The sequence below is a fragment of the Myxine glutinosa genome, chromosome 7 (assembly GCF_964187855.1).
Source record: "Myxine glutinosa chromosome 7, kmMyxGlut1.1, whole genome shotgun sequence".
Lineage (NCBI taxonomy): Eukaryota > Metazoa > Chordata > Myxini > Myxiniformes > Myxinidae > Myxine > Myxine glutinosa.
Window position 1 is genome coordinate 107230682 of NC_136267.1, and position 25508 is coordinate 107256189.

Here is a 25508-nt window from a genome sequence, read left to right on the forward strand (position 1 = left end):
TCGGACCCGTGGTTGTCGAGAAACAGCGGTCACAGACACACAGACATACACACAGAGATTACTGGAATTATAGATAGATGTTGCAGTGAAATATATCCTTTTGTTAATCAGCCGTGGATGTATGCAACATAATTGTTGCCACTTTTCTGCCATATCATAATCAACATGAAGACATGTCTTCAATAATGGTGATTCATACTGGATGCATCATGATGCTCAGTGACAGTGTAAATATTGTCAAGTAAAGCCTCAACCAGATTATCTTTACAAACTGAGAATGTCAGTTACAAGTGCCAGGAGGTGTGATGTCTAGACTTTTAGAATGTCCTTCATTGGTTAGGATTACAGTATGTGTCATGAAGAAAAGACAATTTCTTCAAAAATACATATCGCGAAATAATTTTTAAATAAATGGAACAAAAGAGGCCGTTTTAGCTAAATGTTTCAATAATTATTTGTGGAGGAACCAAAAGACTCAAGAGATTCAAGTAAACTTCCATCATGGGTTTAAAAGCAACTCTCTGGTTTTTTTAATGCTCAGGTCCAATTGGCCCAATGCTCGAAACTACTGTATGTGACTGATGAAAAATTAGAGTCGATCAAACAATCTCACTTACAACTGTCTTTAGAAATAGTTGTAGTTATTATGTCCACACTAAACTTCTAACTTCCATACTCATTTTGTCAGTCATTATATGGTGCTCTGGATGAGGCTTAATACATAATGGTGTACTTTTTGATAAAGAATGATAAAGAATTTCCCAAAATGAATTACAGAATTGTAAAAGTTTTCATTATTGTTTCCATGTCACAGATAACTGTGCACTGGTTCAGTGATTTATGATACAGTAAACTTCGGCATTTACAACTACTACAAATATCATTAGAATAAATGTGTATTAATTGAAATAACTTTTTTTTTTTTTTTTGTATACAAGATCGAGGCTCGTGAAAGAGCGAACATTAATCACACAAAAAGTCAAACCGACACATAAAACACAAAATAAGGGGAGCGGCAGACAAGATGGGGAGAGAGGGGGAAGCACACAAACACAACATTTGAGAGCAGGGACATCGGGAGAAATGTGGGAGGGAGAGGGCTTGCGGGGAGGTGGGAGAGGTATAATTTTCATTAAAGTAAGCCCTTTTCATTGAGGTACACAAGGTAAGCCCTGAGAGGACGTGTATCATTGGATGTCACAGGTATGTGCTACTTGTGAATGTGTATTGTAGAGGAACCCGGGTCGCGGGTCGGGTTTGAAACAGTAAAGGGCTTACCTTGTGTAGCTGGCTCTTCCTGGTTGCTTCATGCAGCCTTCCTTGGCTAGCAAGTGCATATGTATTAACCCCCTCACCATTGCATTTCTGGAAATCTTAGCCATCTGGGGTAATTTATTGGGTGAGAGCTGATTGGTTATTCCCTCCAATTATGGGTGATATATGTGAGTGTGTATGTGTGTGTGTGTGTGTGTGTGTGTGTGTGTGTGTGTGTGTGTGTGTGTGTGTGTGTATGTATGTGTGTATGTATGTATGTATATATATATAATGTCGAAATATAGAGTAATATTGGAACAAATTTCGGAAAAAGTGATTTTTAAAAATTAAATAATAGGTCCCATGAGACGTGAGGTAAAATGGCTCCAAAAATCATTTTCTTCACTCTGTTAAAGGTAATTATTGAATGTCTGATTTTATTTTACATCATCCAGGGAGAATGTATGTATGTATGGAGTAAAGACAATGTAAAGTAAAGATGTAAAGAGAATGTATGGAGACAAAAGGTCTGAAGGTGAATATCGGAAAGACAAAGGTGATGGCAAGTGGTAAAGCATGTGGTGAGGTGGAAAGAACTGGGAAGTGGCCATGTGCTGTGTGCAGGAAGGGTGTTGGAGTGAACTCCATTCAATGTACAATGTGTGCTGAGTGGGTTCATCAAAAATGTAGTGGTCTGAGAGGGTCATTAACCAGTGTGGCAGCTACATTCAAATGTAAGGTGTGCACAGAGGGAGCTGCAGATGGAGGAAATGTTGAGTTGGATCTTGGAGACGGCGTGAAGCTGGAAGGTGTGAAAACATTTTGCTACCTCGGAGACATGCTGAATGGAGAAGGTGGATCAGACTCGGCAACGGTTGCTCGAGTGAGATGTGCATGGAAGATGTTTCGGGAACTGAGTGGCGTGCTGATGAGGAGGAGAGTGTCGCTGAAGCTGAAGGGAAAGGTGTATGCTGCATGTGTGAGAAGTGTTATGATTTATGGGAGCGAGACATGGGTAATGAACGTAGAGCAGCAACGAAGGCTGGAAAGGGTGGAAATGCGAATGGTTCGATGGATGTGCGGAGTATCGTTGAGAGAGAGGAAGACAAATGATGAATTGCGAAAGATGATGGGAATATTGCCTGTGATTGATGCTGTGAAGAGGAACAGGTTGAGATGGTTTGGTCATGTATTGAGGAAGGATGAAAGTGACTGGTTGAGAAGAGTGATGGAAGTTAATGTAGAAGGAAGTAGAGGACGGGGAAGACCGAGAAAGACTTGGCTAAAGATGGTGGAAGAAGAAATGCGGGCAAGGGGGTTAACAAGGAGAGATGCAGAAAATAGGGCAAAATGGAGAAGATTGTCATGGGGACCGCAAGGCTAACCCCCGCTCTAGCAGGGAACATGGCCTTAAAATGCATGTTGTTGTTGTTGTATCCAGGGACATCGGACATCGGATTAATTATTTCATTTTTTAATAATGACTTATTTAATTAAATTTCTAAAAGATACATCTTCGGATGAAGCACTAGTGGTTGAGTTCGAATGGGTCCCTGGTGGATGGGTAGTCCCTGGTGTATGGGTAGTCCCTGGTGTTGGGCTAGCGGCTAGGGTGCCAGCTTAGGATTACCAAGGATCCTGGGTTCGAATCCCAGTCTGATCGCTGAATTAACGCCAGGGGGGTTGACTCAGCCTGATTCATTCCTTCCGAGGTCGGCAAATTGAGTACCAGTACACTGGTAATTCCCTGTTTATCGTAAAAAGGCGACAAACAGGGTTGGCGGCAGGAAGGGCATCCGGCTACAAAACATTGCTTCAAAAAGGGGACCAAAAAACAACAACAACCACGGTCCCCGAAAAGGCCAACCCCCGCTTTGCGGGGAAAAATGGCCTCTAAACGTTTTTTAAATATTTTTTTTATCCAGGGACATCGGTCACAATCTTTTTGGATTCGGATTCCACTTTTATTATGCATTTTTAACGTATGGGAGTACACACCCGTACAACATGGTATCAGTTTGATTATTAACAGCTCGTTAAGGTACGACCTAAGGTATTCACACACTCCTCTAAGCCGTCTAGCCTGGGTTCAAATCCCGACCCAGCTATAAATTATCATCCCAGTGTTTCACAGACTGAGTGAATCATCAAGGTGTGCCATCCCTCCAATGGACGTTAAACCAGCGTCCCGTCTTCCGACATTCGTTGGTGGATGTTAAGGATCCTCATGGTATCCTTCATGAAGAGAAGGCGAGATATCACCGGCACACTGAACAAATTCCAAATTCCCACCTGGATTACTGCTGGGAAGGCAATGGCAAACCACCCAGTATAACCCTTGCTCAGGAAGCTGCTTTGGAAGCGCAGACGCTTTGTAACGAGTATGTTACATCAAATATCAAATAACTGAAAAAGGAAATTAAAGCCGTTTAAAAAGGACAGAGCACGGAAATGTAGAGAGGCAAGGGTAAGGAGGAGTGGGGAAGAGGGGAGTGGGGAAGAGGGGAGTGGGGGAGAGACAGGGGAGTGGGGGAGACAGGGGAGTGGGGGAGACACGGGAGCGGCGAAGAGGGGAGGGAGTCGGGAGAGAGAGAGTGGGGAGGGACAGGAGTGGGGGAAGGAGTGAGGAAGACAGAGGAGTGGGGAGGGACAGGGGAGTGAGGAAGAGAGTGGGGATGGAATGTTAGAGGGAGTGGGGGGAGGGGATGGGGGAAGGGGATGGGGGGAGGGGGTGGGGGAAGGGGGTGGTCGAGCAGGAAAGGAGGAGGAAGAGAGGGGGATACTTTTGCTAGCTTTTCCAGCAATTGGGACAGGTACTCTTCCTAGTGGTAAATATTGGTAAACTCCAAATAAATTATGGTGTACTTTACATGCTGCAGTATATTAATCATACAGTTATTGTGGCTTAAATCTTATCACTCTTTAAACATTTTCATGTCAAAAAAGAGTGAATGTAATAATCTAAACTGCAAGGTTCAAACCATTGAGCCATCTTGCAAGGCGATTGCAGCTAAACGTTATTAGCACCACAGAGATCATGTTGGACCTGCGAAAGTGGTTGGTAGTCCTCACACATGACCCCACTCAACCATCCCATTTCTGTTGAGTGTTTCATCCTCATCAGAATGTTCAGATTCTGAAGATTTTTTTGGAACGTTCATTGATGATGTTGCAGGAAAAACTTCTTCAAAATTTAATACAGTTGTTTGTCAACTTCAAAAGTATCTGGATTTTCGAATTCCATTGCAACAGTTTGTTATAATGTACTAGCTTGATAATGGGAGTTGTAACTGCTTTGTTGCCAGTAACGTCACCAGGTAACATGACATTATTATCGCATTAAATTTCAGGCCAAGGCAGAGAATCGATTATTTCTCTGTATTTACTGATACTTTTTTGGGAAACGATTTTGAGACTGATATAATATTCGATGACCTACTTTACTTAACTCCACCTTCCTGAAAATAAAATCCCAAAATGGTTCCCAAATTATTTAATAAATGTATGCATTCCATTTACTCAATATATTTTGTTTTTATTGGGTTTAAGTGTTTGATAAGTTACGAGGTAGTTTGTTCGACGAATACCATACATTTGTTAAATTGTTGTTGGCAACTGAGCTTTAACAGGAATATCATGTTAAAACTGAGAATGTAAATTGTGTGCGTTACTTTTCATTCTCCTAGTTCACCATGAATCCTTCAAAATCACAAAACGATTATTTAAACCAGAATACCTCTTCGACATCTATTCTCATATACACTGCACATGAAAATAACCTCATTATTAATTCTATAATTGTGATTCGATCATAAAAAAAATACAATAATATGCCATAGTTGTACACTTGGCATCTCACCATTCCAAAGAAGTGGAAGCGCGTGACCATGAAAGGCGGACAGTGACGTAAAGAAAGGTGTGATGAGGGAAGCAGTACGGGAAGTAATTTTGAACACAGCTGGCAAAGGAGTTGTTTGGGCACTTGTACAACACTCCCTCAGCTCCAATGGAGCTTCATCTATTTAATTATAATAAATTTGACATTTCATAGATACTATTGATTGGCAGCTTTTGCAGCCTCGCACCACGGGCGACAGCAAATCATCCGGAATGAAATTTTTATAGATCTCTTTTGCATTAGCCTCCCGCGCGCACCGTCGCACACCATCATTTATAGGGGCCCAAGACCTTTTCCAAAGCCTGCACAATCAATACATCATATTCTGCTGGGCGCCAGGCAGTGAGGGAGGGGGCTGGCAGGAGCTGCCAGGTGCTCTGAAGGTACCCGAAGGATGTGTATTTTGTAAACTACTGGCTGACACCTGCTGGGAGCCTTGGAGGGTTGAGAAGAGACCAGGGCAGATATATGGGCCCGTGCCGCTTCAAATGAAGTCGGAGAACCCAGGATGATTGCAAGAAACACGCTATAAATGGCCCCGAGCTAAATGCCTGACAGGTTTTAGATCTGCACTATCCCCGTACGCCTTGCCTTTTCATTACGATAAATTGTCCACTTTGAGGTGACAAAATTGCCGGCAAGCTTTTCTCATATATATTCATCAAGCATAGAAGAAGCCTTAATATTTAAAATTTAAGGATTTTTTTATTCCATAATATAAGTTCCCAACAGTAATGAAAGAGGATGAGAGGTAGTAGGTAGATTGCTCGTTTTTATTGCGGGGAAATCGTAAATGGGAGCAGTGATTTTCAATGTTCTTGGCCGTTCATAAGTTTCCGAGGCAATTGCTCATGCGACACAAAATACACAGCTTTGTCAAAACAACCGGCAACCTCTAATGTAGGTATTTCACAGAAAATTACTATGGTAGCTAAAGTGCCAATTTGTGTGAGAATAAGAAGCAGTGGGGCTTTGTAATTCCCATACACCAGCGTAGAATTATAGCAGAGCCCGGATCATTCAGGGTTGATCTACTTCCATCAAGGCTGCATGTCTCCCCTTACACCCCCACCGTCTCTGAATTGGCTCCTCATGGAACAAACGACAAAGTTGGGAATTATGCGAAACAAGTCAAGATTGAGCTCAGCTGGTTGCAGGACAATTTTCCTGACGGCGCTTTTAATTAACACATGGCCAATTAGGTGGAAAATTGGGCTAATCAATGCCCTTTCTTGTCGATTAGCACTGGTCAATAGTGCATGGTATTCCAGACATATCGGTCGATGTCAAGCAAACTGTGTGGTAAAAGAAAAATTAAAGAGCATGTGAAGAAAAATGTAAAGATTTTTGCCTTCTGATCTGTTAACCTTTTTCGTTCTCCTTGTGATTATCAATTTCCAGTGCTTTGCGGCTGAAATTCCTGCTACGCGTTATTAAATACATAAAGCACATACTAATGATATATCCGCGCAGCACGTAGCAAACCCAGTGCATCCCCATGGGTGTTTACTGAGCGAGATTGACAGCAGGTTGTACAAGCTTGTAATCTATAAAATACTGTTAACTCTCCGGAGATTCTTTAAAAATAAAAACTCATACTAAGGTAACGGTTAAATTCATCCGAAACAGCAAAATGACTATAGATAGTGTCCTGAAATTATTATGAAAAGATTATAAAGAGTATATTACTCATAAAATGTTCATGCTTTTCTATTTCCTTTAATGATGACATTAGAGAAGTTAAATAATGAATAAACAAGAAGACGTCATGCGGAGCACGATACTTGCAAAATCCGCCCCCCCCCCCACCCCCAAGAAAAAAATTCCATTGATACAGCAAATTGTCCATATCATCAAGATTAAAATTGACAATCTTGATCAAAGCTCGGGTCAACAGGAAGAAAAGTGACGATTTTTCACTTGAAAATGATGATTTTGTAAGATCGACCTTGAGTTGACCTTTGACCTTTTGACCTCAAAAATATTTAGTTTCCCTATTTAGTGACTCAATGTGCAAATGCTGTTCAATGTTCAAGTCAATCGGATGAAAATTGACGATTTTAAAAAGTTGGCCTATGTTGACCTTTTGCCCTATGTTGACCTCAAAAATAGTTGGTGGTTGAATTCAGTGACCATATATGTAAATCCTCTTAGAATTTCAAGTCAATCAAATGAAAATTGGTGATTTTAGAAATTCGGCCTATGTTGACCTTTTCGCCTATATTGACCTTTTGGCCGATGTTGATCTCAAAAGTACTTGGTGGTTGAATTCAGGGACCAGATATGCAAGTTCTTTTCAAATTTCAAGTCAATCGGATGAAAATTGAGGATTTTAGAAATTTGGCCTATGTTGACCTTTTGGCTTATGTTGACCTCAAATATACTTGGTGGTTGAATTCAGTGACCAGATATGCAAGTCCTCTTCAAATGTCAAGTCAATCAGATGAAAATTGAGGATTTTAGAAATTCGGCAAAGTTGGTGACCTTTGGCCTATGTTAACCTTTTGACCCCAAAAACAATACGCTTCTCAATTGGGACGACCTATACAACTTGGTGAAGTTTCGTGACGATCGGTTTAGAATTGTGACTCGCAGGCCGGTGACAAACAAACAGACAAACAAGAAGACGTCATGCAGAGCACAATGAATGAATGAATGAATGAAAAATGAATGATCGTTTTAAGGCCATTTTTCCCCGCTAGAGTGGGGGTTGGCCATGCAGAGCACGATACTTGCAAAATCCAACCACCCCCCCCCCCCCCCCCCAAGAAAAAAAAATTCATTGACACAGCAAATCGTCCATTTCATGAAGATAAGCTCGGGTCAACAGGATGAAAAGTGACGTTTTCTCAGATGAAAAATGATGAACTTAGAAGTTTACCCCTGAGTTGACCTTTGACCTTTTGATCTCAAAAATAGTTGGTTTTCCTATTTAGTGATGCAATGTGCAAATGCAGTTCAATTTCCAAGTCAATCGGATGAAAATTGATGGTTTTTTCAGATGAAAATTGATGATTTTGGAAGTTTGACCTTCAGTTGACCTTTGACCTTTTGACCTCAAAACTAGTTGGTTTCCCAATTCAGTGAGGCAATACGCAAATGCTGTTCTAATTTAAAGTCAATCGGATGCAAACTGATGATTTTGGAAGTTTGACCTCGAGTTGACCTTTGACCTTTTGACCTCAAAAAGTTGGTTTTCCTATTTAATGACACAATGTGCAAATGCTGTTCAATTTCCAAGTCAATCTGATGAAAATTGATGGTTTTTCAGATGCAAAATGATGATTTTGAAAATTTGACCTTGAGTTGACCTTTGACCTTTTGACCTCAAAAAGTTCATTTCCCAATTTAGTGACAATATACAAATGCTATTCAATTTTCAAGTCAATCGGATTTAAAATGGCGATCTTAGAAATTTGACCTCCAGATGACCTTTGACCTTTGACCCCAAAAATAATAGGCTTCTCAATTGGGACGGCCTATACAACTTGGTGAAGTTTCGTGACGATCGGTTTAGAATTGTGACCTGTAGGCCGGTGACAAACAGACAAACAAACAGACAGACAGACAGACAGAAACACAAACGCAACCGACCAATATACTTGAAAAATCTTCGATTTTGCAAGTAATACAATTTTCCCTCTACGTTATCCTGAAATAATAGGAAATAACTATGTGAAAGTAAAAGACCACAAGAGAATATAGCTCTCACTTCCCAGAATACCAGGCATGTAACATTTAATACTGCGCTGTTATTCAAAATAAGCTCACCTGTCCAGTGTCCAATATCATGCAACGTGTAACGTTAAGAGCAAATACAAATTAATTTATTTCAGGGGATCCCTTAACAAACCAGCGAGACTCATATCTTACCAGCTCTCACTGAGAAATCTAATGTTGCACCTTGCCGTTTAAGAATATTCGATGTCATTCAGAACTCTAATTCGACATCAAGAAAAAGAAAATTCCTGTTATTATGGCTTGTTGAACTACATCATGTCCCATTTTGCAAACCAATAAAAGTGATCATTTAATTGACAAACAACTTCAGAAATATGTAATAATCAATAAGTAGTGAGATTGATGACTCATAAAATGGCAGGTCAGCATGGGTGATGGTGGGAGAAACACCTGCATGAACATATGGAAGTGAGGAGGCAGAATAGGAAGGCCCCCGTGCCACTTCACATGAAGTCGGTGATTAACATTGATCTGCGGCCATGTTAATGTTAAAACCAGGAACTTCTCTGGTGAGTAAAACCCTCAAAGCCACAAGTATCATCTTCCCCAGCAAAGCCAATGAGCTCTTAGCCTGGCATTACACAATCCAATTAAAAGGGTGCACAACCATCTCCTTTCTCACAAGAATACATTTTTTTGTGATTGCAAAGGCTTTTAGTGTTTATTGCAGAAATATCATTCTTTGAGAAACTGTGGTGTTGTTTAATCGGCTTCCAATCAAAAAAGTTAACAAGAAATAGCAATAAAAGATCGCAGACCCTCGCCAGGACGTGTTTGTGTGGGGCATTGGTGGTGTTTATTAGCTGCTGTGTTTATGTGGTTTATTGAAGACATCGAATTATATTCGATCCAATATGGTTGCCGAACCACGTGACCAATGACGTCATGAATTGAATCCTCCCATACAATTTTTGTGCAGATCACGCTCAAGAAATTTCAAACCGATTGGACCGAGCGCTATAATTGTCTAATCATGATGTCATAATGACGGCACCGATGACATCATCATGAATATTTGTTGTTCCCCATGGGGAGTACTCGACAATGAGCCGTGTTTCAATTTTTTTTCCATGGACCGGTTTCACGTTCTACCAAGATGCTGCCCATACCACGTGACCTATGACGTCATAATTACCATTGTAAAATTCTACAGGATGAAGAGCTCCTGTGGTGAAATTTTTTTTGTCAATCGAACCAACAGGTTCCACAGAAAAACATACTCACGTTCTGCGCAGACAGACAAACAAACGTACCCGAATGCAATACCCTCACCTCTGGCAAGGGCAATGAAGCAGGTGTTTGGTTACGCTCAGAGCTGCTTCTAAAAGAGATAACAGAGTTTCATTAGAGATCAACACAAAAGAGTTTCTCTCTTCCTGTAACTTATGGCACTAGATTAAATTTTTCAGGCCGAGACTCTAGATGACTTCCAAAAACAATTATAGGCTGCTTAGTAGCCGAGTGGCAAAATCTTGACCATATATGGTATAAGGCATGGTGATCCTCGGTGAATTCGTCATGTTCACTTTTGTGTCCGATGTACCCAGCTATTATTGTTATTAAAAAAATTTCATTGGGATATCACAGTATTGATTTGGCCAGTCTGGTAAATCGAAAAGCAACTGGCATGCGGGGAAAAAAAATAGTGCACATTGAGCATGTGAGTTGTGAGGTTAGGGCATGACCTCCAGCCTTGTTTTCTATCCTGCCAATTTGAGCCGAAACAGTGTTGATCACAAAGGAAAACCGGGATCAAACGAGGTAAAATGAAGAAGTCAAGACCCCTTGCGTCGCGGGGCATGATATTTGTGAAAAATGACCACGAATGACCGATTTTTCAGATTATCCACGTGCCCAATGTGATGGAGCGTGATTGGTGAGCTGTCAGTGTGAACACATAGCACTGCATCATCATTTTAACCTCCACGGCCCAAAATGACCATAACATTGTCTCTGCCCTGAAATTACAATAAAACGCTGAGCGCCCGCTTGTAGCTTGTTTATCATTTCAAACTCCTTCGGGAAATTATTCACTCCATTATGTTTCGTTTCAGAGGTGTTTTTCATTTTCCCAATACTAATGCCATTTTGTATCTATATTTCTGCATGCAGGCACAAAAAAATCTTCCACAATTATATTTATTTTTTATTTTAGCTAATTATACAGCATTACGTACAAGATATAGAAATGCCATGCTGCATCATCTATCATGATGGTTTAATTATTTTTAAAAAATAATACACTGGATATTAAAGCCCACAATTCGTTTAATAATGAGAGCATAATAGGAATAAAATGCAGTTTCTATTAAAAATGACAGACATAAAGGAATAGTTGAAAAATTTGAAAAATGATAAAGTCCCGTTATTGAGAATGCGAGGACAGGCATTGTCGTGTGAGGAGGTAAAATGTCAGCACAGGATCTGATAGATGGTCAAATGTTTAACAGAGCAGAAACAATAGAGACATTGGCAATACAAAAAGACCATAAAGGTAGCTTATAGCGACCCCTACCCCAACGGCCGAACTTTTGACACGATTTAGACAGAAAAGCTGGTAATTGGCTGCATTCAGTCAAGGTCCCACTCGTCCCAGCCTCCTTGTCAATCCTTGGCAGATGGTTAGTGAGTATAAAATGAGAGACAGAGATAGAGAAATAGATCTCTTTAAGCTTTTATCATGGACCACCACCAAAAAATACTTCAGTGTGTGAAATGGTCATATCGACTTGGAAAGATTTGCATTGTGGGAGAAGAGTGGTAGTGGAGGGTCATCCGCACTGTTGACAGATCATTGAGGTTCTCACAACAATTTGTGAACGTTTTGTTGGTAGGAAGAATTCCTGCAGGACGTGAAAAGTTCTGACCTGAGTAGTCATGCAATTTAAGCCCACACCAATCAGGGCAATGTGGCAAGGCTTTACCTACTCCACCAGCAACCAAGCTGCTCTTCAAGAAGACGGCGTGCTTTAATCATATTTTACAGAAAAGGTTAGCTATCATCAAAACTAATAGGATTAGCCCCCCCCAAATTTTTTTTTAAAGATACTATTTTGTCAAAGGTGGTAGGTACATAGACATGTAATTAGCTAAACATTCAAACCACATCGTCATAAACAATAATTGCTTTAAATAAAATGTGACACCACATATCAGAATGTCACAAATATGCAAAGATGCATGGATTCCCTTTCCCATCGTCCTCTGTTCACTCACTTTCTCTCTACCCATTATGTCGGTTCGTGAACCGTTTTCCCTTTTGAGAGCAAGTTCTTACTTCTTTAATATTTTTATTTTCGGTCTATCTTTCACCTAACCAACCCCTTCATATGGGTAGTAGTAGTAGTAGTCATTAAACGGGTAGTAGTAGTAGTAGTAGTAGTAGTAGTTCTAGTAGTAGTACAAGTAGTTGTTCTTTGTTTAACATTTACCTTCTACATAAAGCATGAATTAATAAGATATAAAATATTAATATATAATTCGTTTGCTCAAGTAAACTTATGTAAAGTATAAGTACAACCCCAAGCTGGAGCATCTCTTTCAAGCTGTAAGCCGAAGCTTGAGTCTGTATTTTGTGCCCCTTTTACATAAAGACCAGCCTGTGATGAACGCAGATTGTTGCGATGCAGAATACCTCATCTTCACCTCTCTTTAAAAACCTCAACCCTTCAACCCATTTCTTATATATATATATATATATATATATATATATATATATATATATATATATATATATATATATATATATATATATATATATATATATATATATTATATATATATATATATATATACTGTATGTATATATATATATATACTGTATGTATATATATATGTATATATATATATATATATATGTATATATATATATATATATATATATATATATATATATATATATATATATATATATATATATATATATATATATATAACACAGTGTGTGTGTGTGTGTGTGTGTGTGTGTGTGTGTGTGTAATGTTTAATACCGGTAGACTCCTAAACGGAGAGGCTCACGTACTTGATATTTGGCACAGACATGGCCATTGAGCCTGGGACGAACATGGCCGACCTAAAAATTGATTTCATAATATTTTAAAACCATATTTTTACCTCGGCGCATTTCAGCGAGGACTTTATGCACGGAATCTGACCGGTTCGCAGAGCAGCGCGCTGATTCGCTCAGAGCGATCACGTGATGTTCCTTGCCGCCATTAACTCAGTTACGTGTTCGCACGTATTTCAGAGCGAAAAGCGATTGCCTTTTTTCACATTTCAGCGACGAACATTGCCATTCACACCACATAGGTTTTTTTCCCTTTCATCTTTAGATCCATATTTTTTGCCATTACGTAGCGCATTATGGCTCTCTCGAGCTCGAGTTAGCCAATCACCTGGGAGCATGAGGCCACGTTGGCCACGCCCACGACACGACGCAGAGTTGCAATCGTGCGTTTGCGTCGTTTCTTACAACGTGTAAACGTGGTATTTTGTCTACGAGTATTTTGAATTTGGTATTTTGAATTTGTCTACGAGTGAGTGACTGGAAGACTGACTGTGATAAAGGCAATGGCACCGAAGAAAAGAAATTTGTCACGTTCAACCTCCCGAGGAAGGAAAATCGCTGATCGGAGACTCCATGAAGCCGATGAAGGTACTTTCACCATCGACAAGCCAATCAAGAACGTGTCTCTAGATTCAGACAGCGAGAGACAGAAGATGAGACAGAGGCACGTCTAAACGCCAATCAACAATGTCTGGCGAAGGCCAGACAGCGAGAGACAGAAGATGAGACAGAGGCACGTCTGAATGCCAATCAACAAAGTAAGTGTAGCGAGGGCCAGACAGCGAGAGACAGAAGATGAGACAGAGGCACGTCTGAACGCTAATCAACAACGTGTGGCGAGGGCCAGACAGCGAGAGACAGAAGATGAGACAGAGGCACGTCTGAACGCTAATCAACAACGTGTGGCGAGGGCCAGACAGAAGATGAGACAGAGGCACGTCTGAACGCCAATCAACAAAGTGTAGCGAGGGCCAGACAGCGAGAGACAGAAGATGAGACAGAGGCACGTCTGAACGCTAATCAACAACGTGTGGCGAGGGCCAGACAGCGAGAGACAGAAGATGAGACAGAGGCACGTCTGAACGCTAATCAACAACGTGTGGCGAGGGCCAGACAGCGAGAGACAGAAGATGAGACAGAGGCACGTCTGAACGCTAATCAACAACGTGTGGCGAGGGCCAGACAGCGAGAGACAGAAGATGAGACAGAGGCACGTCTGAACGCTAATCAACAACGTGTGGCGAGGGCCAGACAGCGAGAGACAGAAGATGAGACAGAGGCACGTCTGAATGCTAATCAACAACGTGTGGTGAGGGCCAGACAGCGAGAGACAGAAGATGAGACAGAGGCACGTCTAAACGCCAATCAACAACGTCTGGCGAGGGCCAGACAGCAGGAGACAGAAGAACAGCGCCAAAAACGACAACAACTGGCAACGATCAGGCAGACGGCAGCCGGCCATTGCATGGGAGAAGGCTGCATTCAGTTACAATCCGAACACTGACTACTCCTCAAACGTTGATATTGGCTCCATGTCGTTCACCTGTCAGTTTTGCCATGCCTTGAAATGGAAGGGAGAAACACCAGGAATGTGTTGCAGGGGAGGCAATGTCCTTTTGCCTTCTCTCCAATCTCCACCAGAACCTTTGAAAGAACTACTTCAATCAACTACGACTCAATCCAGACACTTCCTGAAGGAAATCCGTAATTACAACTCTTCGTTCCAAATGACTTCGTTTGGAGCAGATCGCGTCGTCACTGAGCAAGGATTCATGCCTACATTCAAGGTGCAAGGCCAGGTATACCACCTCATTGGCTCCATCCACCCTCAACCAGGTGAGCAACCGAAATTTTTACAAATCTATTTTATGGATGACCACCGAGATGAAGCTGCCCGACCCCCTCCCCCCTCCCCCCTCTCCCCCCTCCTGCCCTCCCCCCTCCCATCCTCCACCTCCCCCCCTCTCTCCCCTCCCATCCCTCCCCCTACCCTCCCCCCCTCCCCCTCCTCTCCACTCCCCCCCTCTTCTCCCCTCCCCCCCCCCCCCCTTCTCCCCGTTCCCCTCCCCTGCCAGGTACCTTTGCTAGTATATATATATATATATATACACACACACACACACACACACACACACACACACACACACACACACACACACACACACACACACACACACACACACACACACACACACACAGTCACGTGAAAAAGGAAGTACACCCCGTGTAAAGTTTTGACTTTTTCAACATATTTGAACATACAGATATTTGATCTTCATTTCAACAATATTGATAGATAAAGGTGATATAATATAACAAATATCATGAAACATTTACATTTTGTAGTCCATTGTATAATTTAAATAAACATAAATGCAAATTTCGCATGTGGAAAAAGTAAGTACACCCTTGGCTCTAATAGGTGGTATTGCCCCCTTTGGCAGAAACAACCTCAAGTAGGTGTTTCTTATATCTGTCTACCAGTCTCTGGCATTGACTGGGAGAAATTTTTGCCCACTCCTCCATGCAGAATTCTTTCAGCTGTGTGATGTTTGAGGGGTTTCTTGCATGCACAGCTCCTTTCAAATCCCCCCACAACATCTCGATGGGATTTAGATCCGGGCTTTGACTTGGCCATTCCAGAACCCTCCATTTCTTTCTTTTCAGCCATTCCTTGGTGGATTTACTGGTATGTTTAGGGTCATTGTCATGTTGCAAGGTCCACCTTCGGTTGAGCTTCAACTTTCCCGACAGATGGCCTCACATTATCCTCAAGCACCCTCTGGTACAATGAAGAATTCATAGGGGATTATATGATAGTGAGCTGCCCAGGCCCTGATGCAGCAAAGCTGCCCCAAACCATAATATTTCCACCACCATGCTTTACAGTTGGTATCAGGTTCTTGTGGTCAAATGCTGTCTTTGGTTTTCGCCAAACATGTCTTCTGGTGCTGTGGCCAAATAGCTCTACCTTTGACTCATCTGTCCAGAGCACATTGTTCCAGAAGTGCTGGTCTTTGCCAAGGTGTTCATTGGCAAACTTTAGTCTTGCCCTGATGTTCTTTCTGGACAGCAAAGGTTTCCTCCTGGCACACCTCCCTTGTAGATCAAATTTGTCCAGCGTCTTTCTAATGGTAGACTCATGCACTTTGACATCAACAGTGGCAAGAGCTACCTGTCAGTCCCATGATGACATTCTGCGGTTCTTAGAGACTTCTTTCAGCATATTGCGGTCTGCTCTCGGGCTGAACTTGCTGGGGCGGCCTGGCCTGAACAATTGGCAGTTGTTTGGAATCTTCTCCACTTGTAGATGATCTTCCGGACAGTCGAATGATTGATTTCAGATTGTTTGGAGATCTTTTTAAATCCCGTCCCAGACTCGTAGGCATCTATAACCTTCTTTCTGAAGGCCTCAGAGAGCTCTTTTGATCTAGGCATGGTGACGCCGCACACTTCAACAACAAAGAGCAAACCAAACTAAATGTCTGAGGTTTAAATAAGACAGGTTCCTCCAAGATCCTCTCTAATGATGTTCTAATCATTTGCACCTGAGCTGGTACACCTGATTCAAATTTTAGGTATTTAAAGTAGTGATAAATGTAGGGGTGTACTTACTTTTTCCACATGCGAAATTTGCATTTATGTTTATTTAAATTATACAATGGACTACAAAATGTAAATGTTTCATGATATTTGTTACATTATATCACCGTTGTCTATCAATATTGTTGAAATGAAGATCAAATAGCTATGTTGAAATATGTTGAAAAAGTCCAAACGTTTTTGGGGTGTACATGGGGTTTACTTACTTTTTCACGTGACTGTATATACACTACCAGTCAAAAGTTAAAGTACACTTGTAAGTGTTAAGTACACCAGTAAAGTACCTAAACCTTTTTAGGTACTTTAATCCTCACTGGTGATCAGCAGGGAAGAGACAATGTGTTGACGTGGCAGGCGACAATTGTTGCTAACAGGTAGTACAGCAATTGCTGTTGTGAGACTTGATCTGTGCCTTGTTGCCTCGTCGAGTTAGGGGGTTTGATCGTGTTTATTAGCAGCTTAGTTGGTCACAAATAAAAGATCAGCAGTATTTTGTCCTGATGAGCCCATAATAAGGACTAAATCCAGATTGACATCTCTGCCTTTGTCTCTTTGTGACCATAGAGCTTTAATCTCAGTCTGCAAAGGCTTGATTACCATTCGGATGCCTCTTAGTTTGGAGGTGATGTGTTGGTATAATTTATGCACATGACATCAGCGTCATGTCATAGAATCAGTGTACTTTTTTGGTTAAGTTCAATATTCTTGATTGCAAACCTCCTGACTGGTGATCAGCAGGGTAAGTACAATGTGTGTTGTGTGGCAGGCGACACTTGTTGCTAACAGGTATTGCAGCAATTACTATGGTGAGACTCAATCTGTGCCCTGCTGCCTCGTCAAGTTCGGGAGTTTGATCTGTGATATATATATATATATATATATATATTCATATATATATATATATTCTGCACAATGCGGTCCACATATTAAAATATTTTTATTACCTCTGATTTGTACGCTTCATTGCTTATTTGCACTCTCAGTTGGCAGCCTCAAAGATTCTTCCTCACAAACCCATATGTTTTTTGGACCAGCCCAAATGGGCCAATAAGATCGGATGGCCAAATTCCACGAAAACACCACATCCCAAGTTTATCACACAACAAATTGAAAAAATCTCTGCAATGAGTCGAGGTTAACCCTGTTAAATAATTCAACATTTTTATTTCAGTATTGCATTGTGTACGTACAACTAATGATACTAAGAACATAACTTTTTTTGCTGAGACATGTACTGTACATTGAATTAGCATTGAAACTAGAACAATGCGACTGTGTCACCAATATGACTCTGCATAGTGTTGGTGCCTGGTGTTGGGCTAGCGGCTAGGGTGCCAGCTTAGGATCCTAGGATCTTGGGTTCGTAATCCCGGTCGATCGCTGAATTAACGCCAGGGGGGTTGACTCAGCCTGTCATCCTTCCGAGGTCGGCTAATTGAGGACCAGTTCACTGGTAATTCCCTGTTTGTCGTTAAAGGTGGCAAAAAGGGTTGGCGTCAGGAAGGGCATCCGGCCGTAAAACATTGCTTCAAAAAGGGGACCAAAAAACAACAACAACCACGGTTCCCGAAAAAGGCCAACCCCCGCTTGCGGGGAAAAATGGCCTCTAAAGGTGGTTATTTATAGTCCCACAACGGGTAGATGCCATCATTCTGCATATGTATGGGTAGGGGATCACATATGTGAAGTTTCGTGTTGATTGGATAAGGTTCGTTTTCTATCCAAGATGGCTGCCAAACCACGTGACCTATTACATCATCATTTTCAAGCCATATGCAACAGTGTTGTTCGATGATATTTGTAAAATTTCGCATCGATAGGGTGAGCGGTTTCAGAGATATAATTATTTAATATTTTCCTTCAATCCAATATGGCTGCCAAACCATGTGGTGACCTATGATGTAATAAATTTAATATTTCAATACAAATGGGTCATAGATCATGTACATGCAATTTCAGATTTTTAGGATAAGGAATTAGATCAAAACATTTTTGGCTGGTATACCACTTCACCTATGATGTCATCATTATCAAGCTTTTGTTCCCCAATGGGAGTACTTGACAATGTGCCAAGTTTCAAATATTTCCATTCAGCGGTTTCTGAGATAATATTTTAATTTTTTGCTTTTAATCCAAGATGGCTGCCATACCACGTGACCTATGACGTCAAAATTATCATGAAAACATTCTGCATGGGTGTCACTCCTTCCCTGAAAGTTTCCTCTCAATCGGACATATGGTTGCTGAGATAAATGAGGTTTAGCCCGGACGGACGGACAGACAACCCGAAAACATAATGCCTCCGGCGACTTTGTCATCGGAAGCATAAAAAGCTGGGGGGAAATAATGAAATAAATCGATGCCCGAATTTGGACCGGTGTATTTACCTGAGCCAATTTTTATTCCCAGTCCGTCACTGGTCCCCAGGCTAGGGGAGATGCACTCATAGATGCAATGTCTTACCAACAAAACAACAGTCTGACAGTTTATAGTCAGGTCAATAAATCTAACCCAGACTAGACAGCTCAAAGGCAAGTGCATGATCTCTACACTATCCTCTCTGACAGGTTGTGTATAACCTGTCTGTCTCTCTCCGTGTCTCTCTCTGTCTGTCTGTCTCTCTCCGTGTCTCTCTCTGTCTCTCTCCGTGTCTCTCTCCGTGTCTCTCTCCGTGTCTCTCTCCGTGTCTCTCTCCGTGTCTGTCTGTCTCTCTCTCTCTCTCTCTCTCTCTCTCTCTCTCTCTTCTCTCTTCTCTCTTCTCTCTTCTCTCTTCTCTCTTCTCTCTTCTCTCTTCTCTCTTCTCTCTTCTCTCTTCTTCTCTCTTCCTCTCTCTCTGTGTGTCAGTCTCACCCACTCTCAAAACAAGAGGTTATTTAGTTTGCTTTCAATTTGAGCAATGCAATAAATTAATAACAGCAACAGACCTAAAACCAAAGCTAATCTCCAATTTATTTTTAAAATCCAGCTGGTTTTCACCATTATTGCTCAAAAAATCTGCCGACATGACCACTTATGGACAATGATCCTCAAGCAAGAGCTTTTGCATTTTTACTGGTCATATTCCAAGAATTTTATACTGTTTGGTACCCAGCCTTACTTGTTCTCATTCTCACAATAACAACCAGGTTCTTCTGATTTCATCATTGCATTTAAGTAAAATATTTCAATCACTTTCAAACTCACACTTTCTCTCTTCCTCTATTCCCTGTAGGGATTGTTGTTATTCTTCTCCATAAATTTATCTTTGTGTCTTGGAAATAACTATCTCTATCACATTACATTGTATTTTGAGAGTTCCTTGTGTTTCGGGTTGGCTGGAGGAATGCACACTCATCTCTAAGCTGTCTAGCCTGGGTTTGAACCTCGACCCAGCTATAAACGGTCATCCCGACATTTCTCAAACACGGTAATTCATCAATGTGTGTGCCATCCCTTGGATGGATGTTAAACGAACGTCCGGTCTGCCAGCATTATCTGGTGGACATTAAATATCCCACGGTCTCCTTTGCGAAGAGTAGGGAGGCTTTTGCTGGCACCATGAACAAATTCCAAATTACTGCCCTAACACTGCTGAGAAAGCAATGGCAACCCACCCAATATAACACTTGGTAAGAAACTGCTTCGGCAACACCGACACTGTAACAGAGTACATCAGAATAAGAATCAGAATTGAAAACAGAAATAACTAGAACAGCACTCGGTAGAGCGCATACCTCCCGCCAGGCTGAACAGTTTGTTTTGTATCCCAATGATATGACGGATCTGGATTCGGACCCGAACCAACATCAAATCGGCTTGTTTTCGTCCCCTAACCAACTCATTCACTTACTTTTGTCATAAGTCATCCATAACTTATTTAAATATGACGTTATATTTCGCTTTTCGCCCGAATCTCAATGGTGAAGAATAACTTTCTTTTTTTTTTTCTTTTTTTTTTTTATACAGGATCGAGGCTCGTGAAAGAGCGAACATTAATCACACAGAAAGACAAACAGACACATAAAACAAATAACATCGGGAGCGGTAGACAAGATGGGGAGAGAGGGGGAAGGACACAAACACAACATTTTAGAGCAGGGACCGAGAGACATGGAGACATCGAGAGATCTGTGGGAGGGAGAGGGCTTTGGGGGGGAGGCATGTGAAGGGGGGAGAGGTATAAACATATGGACACTGCCAGGATTTCCAGGAAAGAAGTTGGAATTTCAAACAAGGTGGATCTGGGGTGAATTAGTGGGGGTAGAAAAGATCAAGGTTTTGGATGGGGGAAGATAAGAGATGGTGGTGAACAGCTGTTTTAAAGACCTGGAGGGAGGAGAGGGATTCAAGGGAGTGTGGGAGTTTGTTCCAGAGGCGGGAGAAAAGAGGAATGAAAGAGTGAAGGTGAGCAGAGAGCCGAGATTTGGCAGTTTAACCATAAGAGGTTGCAGGCAGATCTTGTGCGACCTGTAGGAATATTTGGGAGACAGAGCACAGAGAGAGCTGGGGGAGCAAGGCCGCAGAGGAGTCGGTAGAAGACAGAAAGACCACCTACCTGCCTGCGGCTTCTACTTCGTTCTCTTTTGCCAAGTGTCGCTCTGTGAGTGATGGTGCATACACTTAAAAATTAAACAATTCTCGGATCCGAATCCATATTCAGATCTTCACCAAAATCGAATCGATTAGTCCTTGTCACACACTCCACCTCTCCACCAGGGTTCGTCAAAATCCGTCCATAACTTTTTGCGATGTTCTGCTATGTATCGTTTTTGGCCCTATCTCCCAATGGTGAAGAAACACTTTAAAAATTATACCAGCTGGATCCGAATCCGGATCTTCACGAAAATCTAATTATTTCGTCCATGTCACATACAATACCTCTCTGCCAAATTTCGTCTGAATCTGTCCACAACCTTTAGAGATATCTTGTTCACAGACAGACAGACAAACAAATGAAAAAATCACTCACAGAGCGACACTTGGCAAAAGAGAACGAAGTAGAATGCACTCAGTAGGGAATCGTTTTGACCCCAAAAATTAATTGATGGTTGAATTCAGTGACCTGTTGTGCAAATCGTCTTCAAATTTTTAGTTAATCGGATGAAAATTGACAATTTTAGAAATTTGGCCTATGTTGACCTCAATAATTCTGGTGGCTGGTTTCAGTAAGCCGACATGCAAATCCTATTCAGATTTCATGTCAATCGGATGAAAATTTAGGATTTTACAAATTTGACAAGAGTGGTTGACCGGAGGAACGTCATCTTGCGATATGCTCCGCAGGTCAGTCGGAGCGATGAAGAGAGGGACAAGTTCTGGTGTGCGATAGAAAAGCTGATGGAAAACGTGAAAGATGAGGAAGTTGTTGTGGTAGGAGGAGACCTAAATGGACATGTGGGAAGGAGTATGGATGGTTTAGAGGGAGTTCATGGGGGTTACGGATATGGTGTGAGGAATAGAGAAGGTGAAAGGATTTTGGAGTTTGTTGATGGAGCTGGTTTGTTGATTTGTAAAACTCAGTTCCAGAAAGAGGATAATAAGCTTGTTACATACACGTCAGGTGGGTTGACGACAACCGTTGACCACCTGATGGTGCGGAGGCGAGATAGGGGGCACCTCCGGTATACAAAGGTGATCCCGGGGGAGGAGGCTGTTTCACAGCACCACTTGGTTGTCTGCGACATAAGGGTGAAAGGTGCGAGGAGAGCTCGGCAGGTGAAGTACCAACCGAGAATGAAGGTGTGGAGGTTGAAAGAGGTGACAGTGAGGGGGGCATTTTTTAAAATATTATTTATTTATTTATACTGAATCGAGGCTCGTGAAAGAGCTAACATTTATTTCACAAACAAATCAAACAGACAAACAAAATATATAAAAGGAGGGAGCGGAAGACAAGATAGGGAGAGAAGGGGAAGCACACAAACACAACATTTGAGAGCAGGGAGATGTGTGGGAGGGAGAGGGCTTGGGAAGGGGGGGGGGGGGGGGGAGAAGTATAAAACACAAGGACACCAAGGACTTCCAGGACAGAAGTTGGTATTTCAAAAAAGTGGATTTGGGGTGAAATTAGCGGGGGTAGAAAAGATCAAGGTTTTGGATGGGGGAAAATAAGAGATGGTGGTGAACAGCTGTTTTAAAGACATGGAGGGTGGAGTGGGAATGAAGAGAGTGAGGGAGTTTGTTCCAGAGGCGGGAGAAAAGAGGAATGAAGGAGTGAAGGTGAGCAGAGAGTCTTGATTTGGCAGTTTAACCATAAGAGGGTTGCAGGCAGATCTTGTGCGACCTGTAGGAATATTTGGGGCACAGAGCCCAGAGAGAGCTGGGGGGGGGGGGGGCAAGGCCAGAGAGGAGTTGGTAGAAGACGGAAAGACCACCAACCTGCCTGCGGTGAGTGAGTGAAAGGCCCTTGGAGTTAGCTTCATCGCGGGAGATTCCAATGATTCTGAACGCTTTGGTTTCAACAGCGTGAAGACGAGCTAGGTGTGAGGCAGGAGCACCAGCCCAGAGGGGAGAGCAGTATTCCATTGAGCTGTGCATGAAAGCCTTGTATGTGGTGAGGAGCTCAGGTGTGCCAAGGAAGGACTTCGCACGACGGAGGATGCCCAGTCGGCGACTGGCTTTGGAGGCCAGATTTGAAATGTGGTTTTCCCAGGAAAGATCATGGCAGATAGTGAGACCCAAAAGCTTGAGTGACAGAACTTCTTGGAGAGGATTATTCAGAAAGTGGATGGGAGGGTTGTCCAGTCGGTCTTTTCAGAGAGACATCGTAAGAGTGTGAGATTTGTCAGGATTGAAAGACATGTTCCACTTGTTTGTCCAGTCTGTGATTTTGTCCAGGTCTGCAGAGAGTGAGGAGGCTGCAGACTGCCGATCTGAGGGATGAGGAATGGAGCGACAGAGAGTAGAGTCATCAGCAAAGAGATAGAGAGGATTTTCAAGAGAGTCAGAGAGATCATTGATGAAGACCAGAAAAAGCACTGGGCCCAGAACACTGCCTTGGGGAACTCCAGCCTGAACAGGAAGAGGAGATGAGAGAAACCCATTCAGGGCCACATGTTGACTACGACTAGAGAGGAAGTCCGCCAGCCATGCGTGGAGATTTCCATGGATACCAAAGGAGGAGAGTTTGGTGAGCAGAGTGGGGTGTCAGACCATATCGAAGGCACGTCATATGTCAAGGGAGACAGCTCTTATTTCCTGTTTGGCATTGAGGACCTCCATCCATTGTTGAGAAAGCAGAAGCAGCATGTCCAGAGTAGAGTGATCAGGTCTGAAAACAAATTGATGATCAGAGATCAAGCCATTGGAGAAGAGGAAAGATTTCATATCCGAAGCAATGATGGATTCCATGACTTTGCTGATAATTGGGAGAAGTCTGATTGGTCTGTAGTTGCTAAGATCTGTTTTTGCACCTTTTTGTGCAAAGCGGTGATGTTGGCTGATTTCCAAGCAGATGGCAGATGACCTTGAGCAAAAGAGAGGGTGAAGAGAACAGAGAGAGGGAGTGAAAGAGCGGAAGAACAGGATTTTAGGACCCGTGGGCTGATGCCGTCAGGTCCAGTTGCAGAATCAGAGTCGAGGGTTGACAGAAACTTTTCCACCTTCTCAGGAGGAAAGGACACAGAGTCCAGGAGCAGCTGGGTACGACTGGGTATGGTGGGTACAGAGAGGGATGGGTTTGGGACACAAGATTTAGAGGCAAACATAGAGTTGAGGCATTCAGCTTTTTCACTTGCGGAGTCAGCCGTGTAGCCGTTTGAGGTGAGGGAGGGGATGGAGGGGAATAAACACCAGAAACAGATTTGACCAGACGCCACCAGGATTTGGAAGAGGGAGACAGATAAGAGAGTTCGGTCTTGAGAACGGAGAGATATTGTTTCCTGGCTCTCCTGAGGATGGACACACACTTGTTGCGGGCTTTGTGAAAGGAAATGAGATTTCCTTCCATTGGATTTGCTTTCCAGGAGACGAAAGCAAGTTGTTTCTGGGCAACAGCCTCACCACAAGATTCCATGTACCATGGACGGGAGGAAGGGTATGACAACTGAAGACGAGATGGGATAAATCTGTGCATGAGAGAGCGCAATTTACTTTGGAAGAATTCCCAGGATGAGTTGATGTCAGAGGCGGTAGAGATGGGAGACCAGTTCAGATGATTGATGGCTGCTTGAAGACCGTGCCAGTTGGCCTGAGTGAAATGCCAGACTCGTCAATGCTGAGGAGGCTCTCTGCGAATGGTCAGAGAGATGTCCACTTTAACAAGCACATGATCAGATGAGCCGATTGGAGCAGAAGAAGAGCAGCAGACATTTTCAGGGAAGTTAGTCATAACCAAGTCCAGAAGAGAAGATGCTCCGTTGACTGAGATCTGGGTCGGGGAATTGACAGATTGTGTCAGTCCCAGTGAGTCGCGGAAGTCCTTTGCTGAAGAGCCATGGCTGGTGAGAGAGGTACACACACCCAGCCAACTGGCATGGTGACAATTGAAATAACCACATCTGAGGAAGAGAGAGTTGGAATGGGTAGATAGAAGTTGGTCCATATCATCAGACAGCGAGATGTAGATGGAGTCATCACTGTTTGGTGGACGGTACAACACACATATGAACAAAAGGTGGGGGCGAAGGGGAAGCCGTAGCCAAAGGTATTCCTGGGGGTGAGGTGGAGAGAGGGCAGTGCAGGGCGAGTGAGGAATAGAGTTTTTTTTATAAAGATAGCAACCCTACCTCCAGGACGAAGCTCAGGTCTATCATACCGGAGGAGGGAGTAACCTGGGAGAGATACAAGGAATCAGAGACATGAAGGAGGAAAGTTTCTGTTAAACAGATCACGTCTGGTTTGTCAGAAGCAACCTGTATGGAGTGATCAGTCAAGTCTGAGCGAAGGCCCCGGATGTTTGACGTCCATACCGTTAATGAAGAGGAAGGGGGAGCATCAGATACAGAACAGGGGGGGGGGGGGAGGGGT